This window comes from Phyllopteryx taeniolatus, chromosome 12 (assembly GCF_024500385.1).
Source record: "Phyllopteryx taeniolatus isolate TA_2022b chromosome 12, UOR_Ptae_1.2, whole genome shotgun sequence".
In the NCBI taxonomy this organism is placed as follows: domain Eukaryota; kingdom Metazoa; phylum Chordata; class Actinopteri; order Syngnathiformes; family Syngnathidae; genus Phyllopteryx; species Phyllopteryx taeniolatus.
In genome coordinates, this window is record NC_084513.1 from 26,312,724 (window position 1) to 26,323,089 (window position 10,366).

At 42.5% G+C, this 10,366-nt stretch overlaps 1 long non-coding RNA gene across 1 annotated transcript; it reads right to left on the reverse strand.

The window, feature by feature from the left end:
- Positions 1–803: 803 nt before the first annotated feature.
- Positions 804–3,785, reverse strand: LOC133486800 (uncharacterized). The gene is made up of 4 exons (XR_009791129.1): positions 3,237–3,785; positions 1,512–2,540; positions 1,261–1,392; positions 804–1,129 (listed from the first exon to the last, which is right to left on the reverse strand). It is a non-coding gene; the product is annotated as an uncharacterized LOC133486800 (long non-coding RNA).
- Positions 3,786–10,366: the final 6,581 nt, after the last annotated feature.

Here is a 10,366-nt window from a genome sequence, read left to right on the forward strand (position 1 = left end):
ACTGTATAGGAGTGCGGGACCGCAAACATATCTCTTGGTATGGACCCGCTTTAATTACGCGGCTAGTTAGCCAGCAGTAGCTAGCAGGCTACACCGAGGGCTCGCTAGTCAGGTTAGCTGGAAAAGTGGCAGTTACCATTTGGTGAGGATTTTGGCTCCAACGACCAGCGCAAAACCGACGATTCTACGGTGAGGAATGGCTGTCACGGTCATTTTAAACTTAAAAAGAAAACCTTTCTATATGGAGAAATAACTAAAATTGTCAGTCATAAGTTAAAAAATGCCAGCCTACTCCCTTACTGGCTCAATAGATAGAATTTTAAAATAATCAAATTGGGCTTTTCATTTGTTGGACTATAATTTGGAAATAGTACAAGGGCAAAAACAAATCTAATTGATTCGATAATCACTAGTTTACGTTGTCATGAATAGCGAGTGCAGAAAAACCGAATCCGAGCCTTACCTTCAACCATGAATGGCTTTAAATGGAATAAAAAGGATATAATCGAAAAAATATCCCATGACCTGTTTGCATTCATCCATTCCTGTTTGTCTCCCTGTACTTCCATGGGTTTTCTCCCGGTACTCCGACTTACTCTCACTTTCGAAATATGCATAGTAGGTTAATTGACGACTCTCAACTGTCCATGGGATGAGTGTGTGCGTGTGTGTGTGAATGGTTGTGTGTCTGAAAGTCCTGTGAATGACTGGAGATCAATCCAACAGGGATTGACTCGAGATCACCTGCAAAGACATGCAATTTAAAAAAAATACATAGGCTGGAATGGTGAACATCAGGAAAAGTTACTTTAATACAGTTATACAGTATACAATATACAGTTATTTTGACTGTCATCATGCTGTTGAATAGGCTTTGTCATCAAGCACCTGTCCCAAATATTGCATAATTCATATGACATACCTGTATACCTGTAGTTAATGGTGGAGAACACAAGGAGGTGAGTGTGATTGCGTAAAGTCGAGTGCTTACAAACTAGAGTGCGAGAGTCGACCTGTGTAACACTACTGTCACTGTCGACACTCTGGCGATGGTTTCCTGGATCTGGCAGGCTTTTATACAGGCAGTGCTGAGTGCTGATTGAGGACGCGGCCAACGTGGTGCTGATTTCTGGGGCAGAGAGGGAGGGGGAGAGAGAGAGAGAGAGAGAGAGGGAAACGTGAAGCAAAAAAGCCACCCAAGCACCAAAAAGGGGACTGCAGGACACAACCATGACAGTTATTATCCAGGCTTTGGTTCACCTGCTCCGTCTGGCTGTTGGATTGGGGGTGGTTGCTGGAAGACAGATTGACTGCCGCGCCCACTGCCTTGCAGAATTCTTGCCAGACCTTGGACCTCTGACTGACACAATGTCCATCGGAATGCCATGAAGTCTGAACACGTGGAGGACTAGGAGGTTAGTGGTTTCAAAAGCAGAGGGCAACTTGGGAAAGGGGTACATAATGGACACACTTGGAGAAACGATCTATGATTGTAAGGATGATGGTGTTACCTTCAGAGGGGACTAGGCCGGTGACGAAGTCCAGGGAAATGTGGGAACAAGGGTGACTCGGAATGGGTAAAGGGCGCAGCAGACCAGCTGGGGCTTGATGTGAGGGTTGTCCTCAAGCACAGAGAGAGCAGGCTTGGACGAACTCACGGGTGTCTTTAGCCAGACTGGTCCACCGGAAGTGTTGTTGAATGATATTCATGGTTCGGGTGATTCCGGGATGACAGGTTAGTTTGGAGTTACGGGCCCATTGAAGTACTTCTGAGTGGGTGGAGTCGGGCACAAAGAGACGGTCAGGGGGTATGGTCTTGGGATCAGGTTGGGTTCTTTGAGCTTTCTTAACCGTTTGTTCGATCTTTCAAGGGGCTGCCCCAATGAAGCAAGATGAAGGAAGGATGGATTCTGGTTCTACTGGGCGGGAGGGGGGGTGAAAAAATACGAGAGAAGGCGACAGGTTTGCCGTTGCGGGAACCGGGGCGGAAGGAGAAGCTGAAATTGAAACGGCTGAGAAATAAGCACAACGAGCTTGCTGGGTGTTAAGCCGCTTAGCGGAACGGAGATCGGTGAGTTTTTTGTGGTCGGTCCATATAATAAATGGAACGGTGGTCCCCTCCAGCCAGTGCCTCCACTCCTCCAGGGCCCAGACGATGGCTAGTAGCTCACGATTCCCCACATCGTAATTTTGCTCGGATGTGGAAAGGCGCCGGGGGAAAAAAAGCACAGGGATGTAATTTTTGGGACACAGGGTCTCGCTGGGAGAGGACGGCTCCAGCCCCTGTGTCAGAGGCATCAACTTCCACGACGAACTGTAGGGAAGGGTTGGGGTGTCTCAGGATGGGGGCACAAGTGAAAAGTTCCTTCAGGCGTTCAAATGCTTGCGATGCGGCAGGGGTCCAATGGAATGGGGAACTGGTGGAGGTGAGACTGGAATCGACGGTAGAACTTGGCGAAGCCTAGGAAATGTTGCAGCTCTTTGCGCGTGGAGAGAATGGGCCTGGTCTGGTTGTAACTCACCCTTGGCAATGATGTAACCTAAGAAGTGTACGGAGGGGAGATGGAATTCACACTGGTTTCACAAAAAAGGCTATTTTCGAGAAGGCGCTGAAGGACTTGGCAGATATATTGGTGATGTTTTTGGGGGAGCAAGAGAAGATGAGGATGTCGTCTAGATCAGTGATTCCCAACTAGTGTGCCGTGAGCTCTATTCAGGTGTGCCGTGGGAAGTTATCAAATTTTACTTAATTGCTCAAAAAAATTATTTACTTACAAGAAATAATGTATCTTTGTTCATCTATTTATGCCAGGGAGGCATAGTGACAGACAGAACAAATAAATGCAGATGGCAGAAAAGTACATACGGTAATTAATGTATCCACGTTTTGTGCCAATTTTGTTTGTTGGTGTGCCGTGAAATATTTCAATTGTAAAATATCTGCCTTGGCTCCATAAAGGTTGGAAATCACTGGTCTAGATAAACAAAGACGAACCGGTTGACCCAATCGCAGAGGACGTCATTGATGAAGGTTTGAAAAATGCGAGGGCATATTCAAAGTGTCCGAGGGGGGTGTTCAAAGCTGTTTTCCATTCGTCCCCCTCTCTAATGCGGATAAGATGATACGCGTTGCGCAGGTCCAATTTGGTGAATATATATATATACACCTGTATACCTGTAGTTAATGGTGGAGAACACAAGGAGGTGAGTATGATAGCGAAAAGTCGAGTACTTACAAACTAGAGTGCGAGAGTCGGCCTGTGTACCACTACTGTCACTGTCAATACTCTGTCGATGGTTTCCTGGATCTGGCAGGCTTTTATGCAGGCAGTGATGAGTGCTGATTGAGGACAGGTGCGCGGCCAAGTTGGTGCTGATTGCTGGGGGAAAGAGGGAGGGGGAGAGAGAGAGAGGGAAAGGCGAGGCAAAAAGCGCCACTCAAGCTCCAAAAAGGCGACTGCAGGACAGAACCATGACAGGTCTTGTCAATCAAACATTTTGAAATGTTCCACTTTGTCGCAGCAATGCTACTGCTAGGTGTATAAATGGGTAATTTTCATATAATTTGATCAATCATGGTATAGAAATGGGCCACTGAATTTGAGTTTGAAAATCAATTAATTTTATTAATACAAGTCTTTGAATTATTGGCAGTTGTTATCGCCATCAAAACGTCATAATAATGTTTCTAAGAAATAACAAATTATAAAGTCATATTTTTCAAGCATTAATGCTAGAATGTCTTTACCGTTAGGTGTCCAAAATGAAGTTTCATGATTTACATGTTTTCTGAAGATGCTACATGTTTTGATATACAGTATATCTATTGCTTAAGATGCATTTTCCATGAATACTAACACAAATGCATCTTGGTGTCCTCAGACGTTTTTGGGGTTATTTTCGAATGGTCCTCCAATGGAGAGATCCTAATTATGTTGTTGCAATATACCACAGGGATTCTGTGACCTGATGCAGCCATTTTGCATTCACACAATAGCAGACAGCAAAATAAATGGTGTTATTGCTGAGATATGAATGAATATGTATGAATTTGTGAAAGTGTCGGAACTATTGCATGTCTTTACCGTAACTACACTTGTATAGAAACAATAGTGTAATGGGTTTCATGAGTAGTTAGGATCATTTATGCACTTGTTTTGAGTTTGAAGGGGAACGTAAATTTTGCAACACTACGATTTTATGAAGCTGTTCATGTCTTTACCGTTACACACTTTTATCGTCACCGTTTTAAAAAAGAAGTGTATTTCAATGGGCCACTACCATTTGCTCTGTCAATAAGGATTGTCTTTACTATGAATGTCTCAAATTTTAAATCATCAATACCTTTTTTAAAATAGGACTTTAAGCATGGCTGTTTCAGCATGGGAGACATTTACCTGTATAAAACCAAGGCAGCATAAAAATTGCGAAATGAATATATTTTTTGTGTCATTACCATTATTGATCAAAATACGTATATGAAAATGACCCGTATGTTTATTATTGTTGGGTGTTAATGTTTTAGTTCTTACCCACATTTGAAAACATACAACTTCTTTCCCATTTCCATTTGTGGAACTTCTTGCAAGTTATAAATTTGATCCAACTTCATCCAATTCTATCATTAAGAGGATCCAGAGTAGGCCTATTACATTTACAGAGGTGAAAAGACTACATTGTGACATGACATGACTCATCAGTGAAAAAGCAGGGTCACAACAAGGCTTATCTTGTACTTGGCTACCTCAGACAGTGTTATTGTTCTATTTTAAGTCATGGTGCTTTCCACATGGAATTCATAACTCATTGCAGACAGAAAGAATTCACACGTGTCAACACACGCCTTGATGTTCAAAGTCACATTTGACACAAATGTAAAAAGGCCAATTATGGTGTGTATTTTGGAAGTCATAAGAATCTTGGTGCTAACCCTGGGGCATTTCTTTTCTTTTTTTGGCTCAGGATTTCACAGTGAAAGCGCAACCGCCTGTCTGGAAATGGGGGGGAAAGGCAGACCTGCTCTCAATTTAGATGTATCTCAGTAGCTCATGCTTGGTTTCAAAGGTTCAAAAGTTATACTTGTATTTCATTTTCTCATAAATCCTAAAGAAACAAGTGCAGTTTTACATACATAAATTATTTCCTCGTTATTTTAAGTAAATTAAAAAAAATCATTGCCACATTAATGGCTAATTCATTCAGTTCAGCAGGGTCTGTATTTAAAGTCGGAATTATCTTAGCTTTAGGATCATTACCGCTTCCCCAAGGTTTCCACACAAATAATGACCAATGAATAATACACCTGTCAGGATCATAGTTTTCTAGAGGAAGTCACAAATAGTAGTTGAATTGCTTCCTGTTGTAGTTTGTGTTTGTCACCAACAGAATGGATGTTTAGGATCCTCGATACCACAGTGAGCATTGTATAATTCATTTTTAAAATATTGAGTATACACCAACCCCCTCCTTGAGCTGTAACCTTATTGTGGTAGAGGGTTTGTGTGTCTCAATGATCCTAGGAGCTACGTTCTCTGGGACTTTATGCCCCTGGAAGGGTCACCCATGGCAAACAGGTCATAGGTGAGGGACCAGACAAAATACGACTCCAAAGACCCTTATGATGTTTGAAAATACATGAAACATTTTCCCTTGCCCGGACGCAGATCACCAGGGCCCCCCTCTGGAGCCAGGCCTGGAGTGGGGCTCGAAGTGGAGCACCTGGTGGCAGTGGCTGCACCCATGAGGCCCGGCCGGGCACAGCCCAAAAGGGTAACGTGGGTCCTCCTTCCCTTGGGCTCACTACCTGTGGGAGGGGCCATAGGTGTTGGGTGCAGTGTGAGCTGGTCGGTGGCCGAAGGCAGGGACCTTGGCGATCCAATCCCCGGCTACATAAGCTGGCTCTAGGGACGTGGAATGTCACCTGTCTGGCAGAGAAGGAGCCCGAGCTGGTGTGTGAGTTTGAGAAGTTATGACTAGATATAGTCGGGCTCGCCTCCACACACAGCATGGGCTCTGGTATGAGTCCTCTCTACCACTCTCGAGTTGCCCATGGTGAGAAGTGCTGAGCAGGTGTGGGTATTCATTTCCCCCTGGCTTGGCACCTGTACATTGGGGTTCACCCCGGTGGAGGAGAGGGTCCTGACTGTTGTTTGTGCCTATGCACAAAACAGCAGTTCAGAGTACCCACCCTTTTTGGTGTCCATGGAGGGGGTGCTGGAGAGCGCTCCCGCTGGGGACGCCATCGTTCTGCTGAGGGACTTCAATGCTCACGTGGGCAATGACAGTGAGACCTGGAAGGGTGTGATTGTGAGGAACAGCCCCCACCCCCGATCAGAACCCAAGGGGTGTTCTTTTATTGGACTTCTATACTCATCATGGATTTTCCATAACTAACACCAAGTTCAAGTACGTGCTCTTGGCACCAGGACACCCTAGGTCGCAGTTCGATGTATCGACTTTGTGGTCAAGTCATCGGACTTGCAGCCGCATCTCTTTGGACACTCGGGTGAAGAGAGGGGCGGAGCTGTCAATTGATCACCACCTGGTGGTGAGTTGGCTGCGATGGTGGAGGAAGATGCCGGTCCGATCTGGCAGGACCAAACGTATTGTGAGGGTCTGCTGGGAACATCTGGCAGAATCCCCTGTCAGAAGGAGCTTCGACTCCCACCTGAGGCAGAACTTCACCAACGTCCCGGGGGAAGCGGGGGACATTGAGTCTGAGTGGATGTTATGTGCCTGTCGTGGCGGCAATCCCCAAACCCGTTGGTAAAAAAATCTTGGTATGTCTCGGTACCTGTTCAAAATATGGCCTAAAATTATTAATATTTTGTTATTGTTCATGTGTGAGAGAATTGTCATGTTCTGAGTTTTTTTTTTTTTTGTCAGTGCTCTTACAGGGTTTTTCAAGTTTTCCCTTCGGTGGCATAGTGAGTTGGGGGAAGTGAGCATCAGCTCCCAGTTTTAAGCTCTGCGGCCACACCTGGAAGAGACTTTCCCCTTTTTCCCCTTAAAGCATCAGTGGAAAGTTTATATTTTTATTTTAAAATTTTAAAAACAATGTAAAATAAATGCACACTACTGAGGACCCAGTTTCAAATCTGGCCTCGCCTGTTTGCATGTTCTCCCTATGCCTGTGAGGGTTTTCTCCTGGTACTGCGGTTTCCTCCCACATTCCAAAAACATGCATGGTAGGTTAATTGAAGTTTGTCTACTGTTTTTGTGCACTGCAATTGGCTGCTAACCAGTTTAGGGTGTAGCCCGTGTCTCGCCCAGAGTCAGCTAGGATAGGCTCCAGCACGCCCGCGACCGTAGTGAGAATAAGTGGTATGGAAAATGGATGAATGGAAGGTACTGGGAACTGCCATATTTATGGAACACGTGACCGGATAACCCGGACAATGACATCACACACTGTATCCTCTATGTACTTGACAGCACAATGTGTATTGATAATGCCAACGCAAATGCTTCTAGCATTGATCCTGAAAGGATTAGGCTGCATCGTTTCGAACTAACATGACCAAATCAGCCTATAGAGAGATAGCCTCCTTCGAATGAGGAAGATGCAGTGCCACGTCGTGTATTAAAGCACGGAATACTCTTAAGTCGTCAAGCCATTCGCCACAACGATTGTTCATACCACAAGTTTAGATAATACTGCGCTTCGAGCAAACATGATGTCAACGTCAGCAGAACTACAAACTCTTAGACTGGAATATAAACTCATGAAAGAAACTACGTTGGACATTCAATCAAGAAGCATGCGTGACAACCTCATTTTCTCAGGCAGATGTGCAGATTAAAAAGTTTATGATGTCCGCGCTCAAGATACAGCAAGATACAGTCGACAAGATTACTTTTCACGCACAAGTCGCTCAAAACTCTTTTTGCACACCACAAACCACCACCACACACCATATTATCCCCTTGTCACTGTTTGTTTCCTATGTTCAGTGTTTGCTCGTTACCCTTCTATGTACCCTGGCTTTGCAGTACTCAAATATAGCATCTCTATCACCCTCTTTAAATAACATTCGTCAACAACAAAGAATGCATAGTACCAACTCTATTTAAAATTATGATAAACACACCCATTATATGTCACACTTAACATTCGTGTCTTGGAATGTCAATGGCATTCGATTACAGGCAAAGAGAATTAAGATTATGGATTATACCACTAAATTTATAACAGACCTCCTCCGATTACAAGAAACGCACCTTACTAAGTCAGAAGAAAAATGCCTCATTGACTCTAATTTCACTTAGGTTATCTCAGCCTTTTATCACTGTAGACAAAGAGGAGTCTCAATAATAGTCCATAAAAGACTACTTTTTACAATAAATAGTACAGTAGCAGATCCAGAGGGCCGATATATAATTATACAGGCTACAATATTTAACAAGCTATATACAATTGTTAATGTATACGCTCCAAATAAAGATGATCCAGCCTTTTTTCACATGCTCTTTTCACACTTGTTGAACTAGTCAGCCACTTCTACAATTATTATGCGAGGTGATTATAACCTTTCATTAAATCCCCTAATAGATCGCTCAAATCTCAAAAATAGTAATCAGCCACAACGCTCCAATATACTAGAGCAGTATATGGATGACTTTGGTCTCGTTGACATATGGAGGCTGAAAAACTACAAAAAGAGAAAATAGATTTTTCTCATCAGTTGACCGCTCTTTGTCAAGAATCGATTTCTTTCTTTCAAACAATTTGGCAGCTCAAAGAATTACTCCCAAAATACATCGAATCATCATCACCGATTTCTCTCAATCTAAAAGTTTAATCAAATTTGGCACCCACACCAACATGGCGTTTCAACACACCCCTATTGAAGGACCCAGATTTTGATTCTTTCGTGAGGAAAGAATGGGATGAGTTTCTGAAATTCAACGAGTCCCCAACCATATCCCCATCTCTGGAAACCGGGAAAGGTTTGAGAGGTTGAATCATATCATATTCTTTTCATTTAAAAACAAGAACAAAAAGTGAAAAATGGAATTGAGGAAAAAAATTAAACACCTCACAGAAGAATACGCAATTAATCCGATAAATACGTTTAGAAACCAAAAGGCAAAACATCAGTTAGACGTTAGCTTATCAAAAAGAACAGATTTTCTACAACAACAGTTAAGATAAACTAACTTTGAGTACAATAATAAATTGGGAAAATTCCTTGCAAACCAACTTCAGCGCAATAAAGAAAAATCATTAATTACAGCCATTCAAGATTCAAACGGCAACTGTATACATTCACTGTATTAAATTTTTAAAAAAATTTATAGCACCTTATACGCATCTTCGAACAACCCAGAGCAAAAAGAAATCGAAACTTTTATTAAGGATCTAAACATCCCTCAATTAAATACAAAAATTAAAGACAGCCTTGATGTTCCTTTAACCACCGCAGAATTACATAACACATTTAAAAAATATGCAACTGGGACGGGCGCCTGGCCTGGACGGAACTCCTGTTGAATTCATTAAACATTTTTGGCCAATACTAGTGCCTCTATTTTTAAGAAAAGTCAATGAGATAAAGGATAAAGGTAGAATTAGTAGCCATATGAACACTGCTTCAATTAAGTTATTACTAAAGCCAGGTAAAGACCCCACTCTCCCGGCGAATTATCGGCCCTTATTACTGATTAATGTAGATATAAAGAATATCTCGAAAGCCCTCGCAGCGAGACTTGAAAAGGTATTTCTGTCGATAATCCACTATGACCAGACAGGCTTCGTTAAAGGTAGAAGTTCCACAAATAATGTCAGACGTCTGTTGAATTTAATAAGCATGTCACAGCGTAACAATCTAAACGCAATCATTATGTCACTTGACGCAGAGAAAGCTTTCGATAAAGTTAACTGGGCTTTCCTGTTTGCAGTACTTTGCAAATTTGGATTTGGAGATTCATTTATACATTGGATAGTAACATTATACAATTCGCCAAAAGCGACAGTCACCACAAATAAACTTCACAAAGTTTTACATTACAAAGAGGAACCAGACAAGAATGTCCACTTTCACCAATGCTATTTGCAATATTTATCGAACCTCTTGCTGCCGCTATCCGTCAGAATGCTAATATTAAAGGTATCTGCTCACGAGTGACAGAACACAAAATAAATCGATATGCTGACGATATTCTTCTTTACTTACAGGAACCCAAGTATTCTCTTCAGGCTGTTTTCAATCTCATTAAACATTTTCACAAATACCAGACTACTCTATTAACTGGACAACATCAACAATACTCCCAATAACAGCAAACTCCTAGACTCCGGCAGATCAAATCCCAGATTACCCTATTCCTATAAGAAACAGTAAGTATTTAGGGATCAATATTTCAT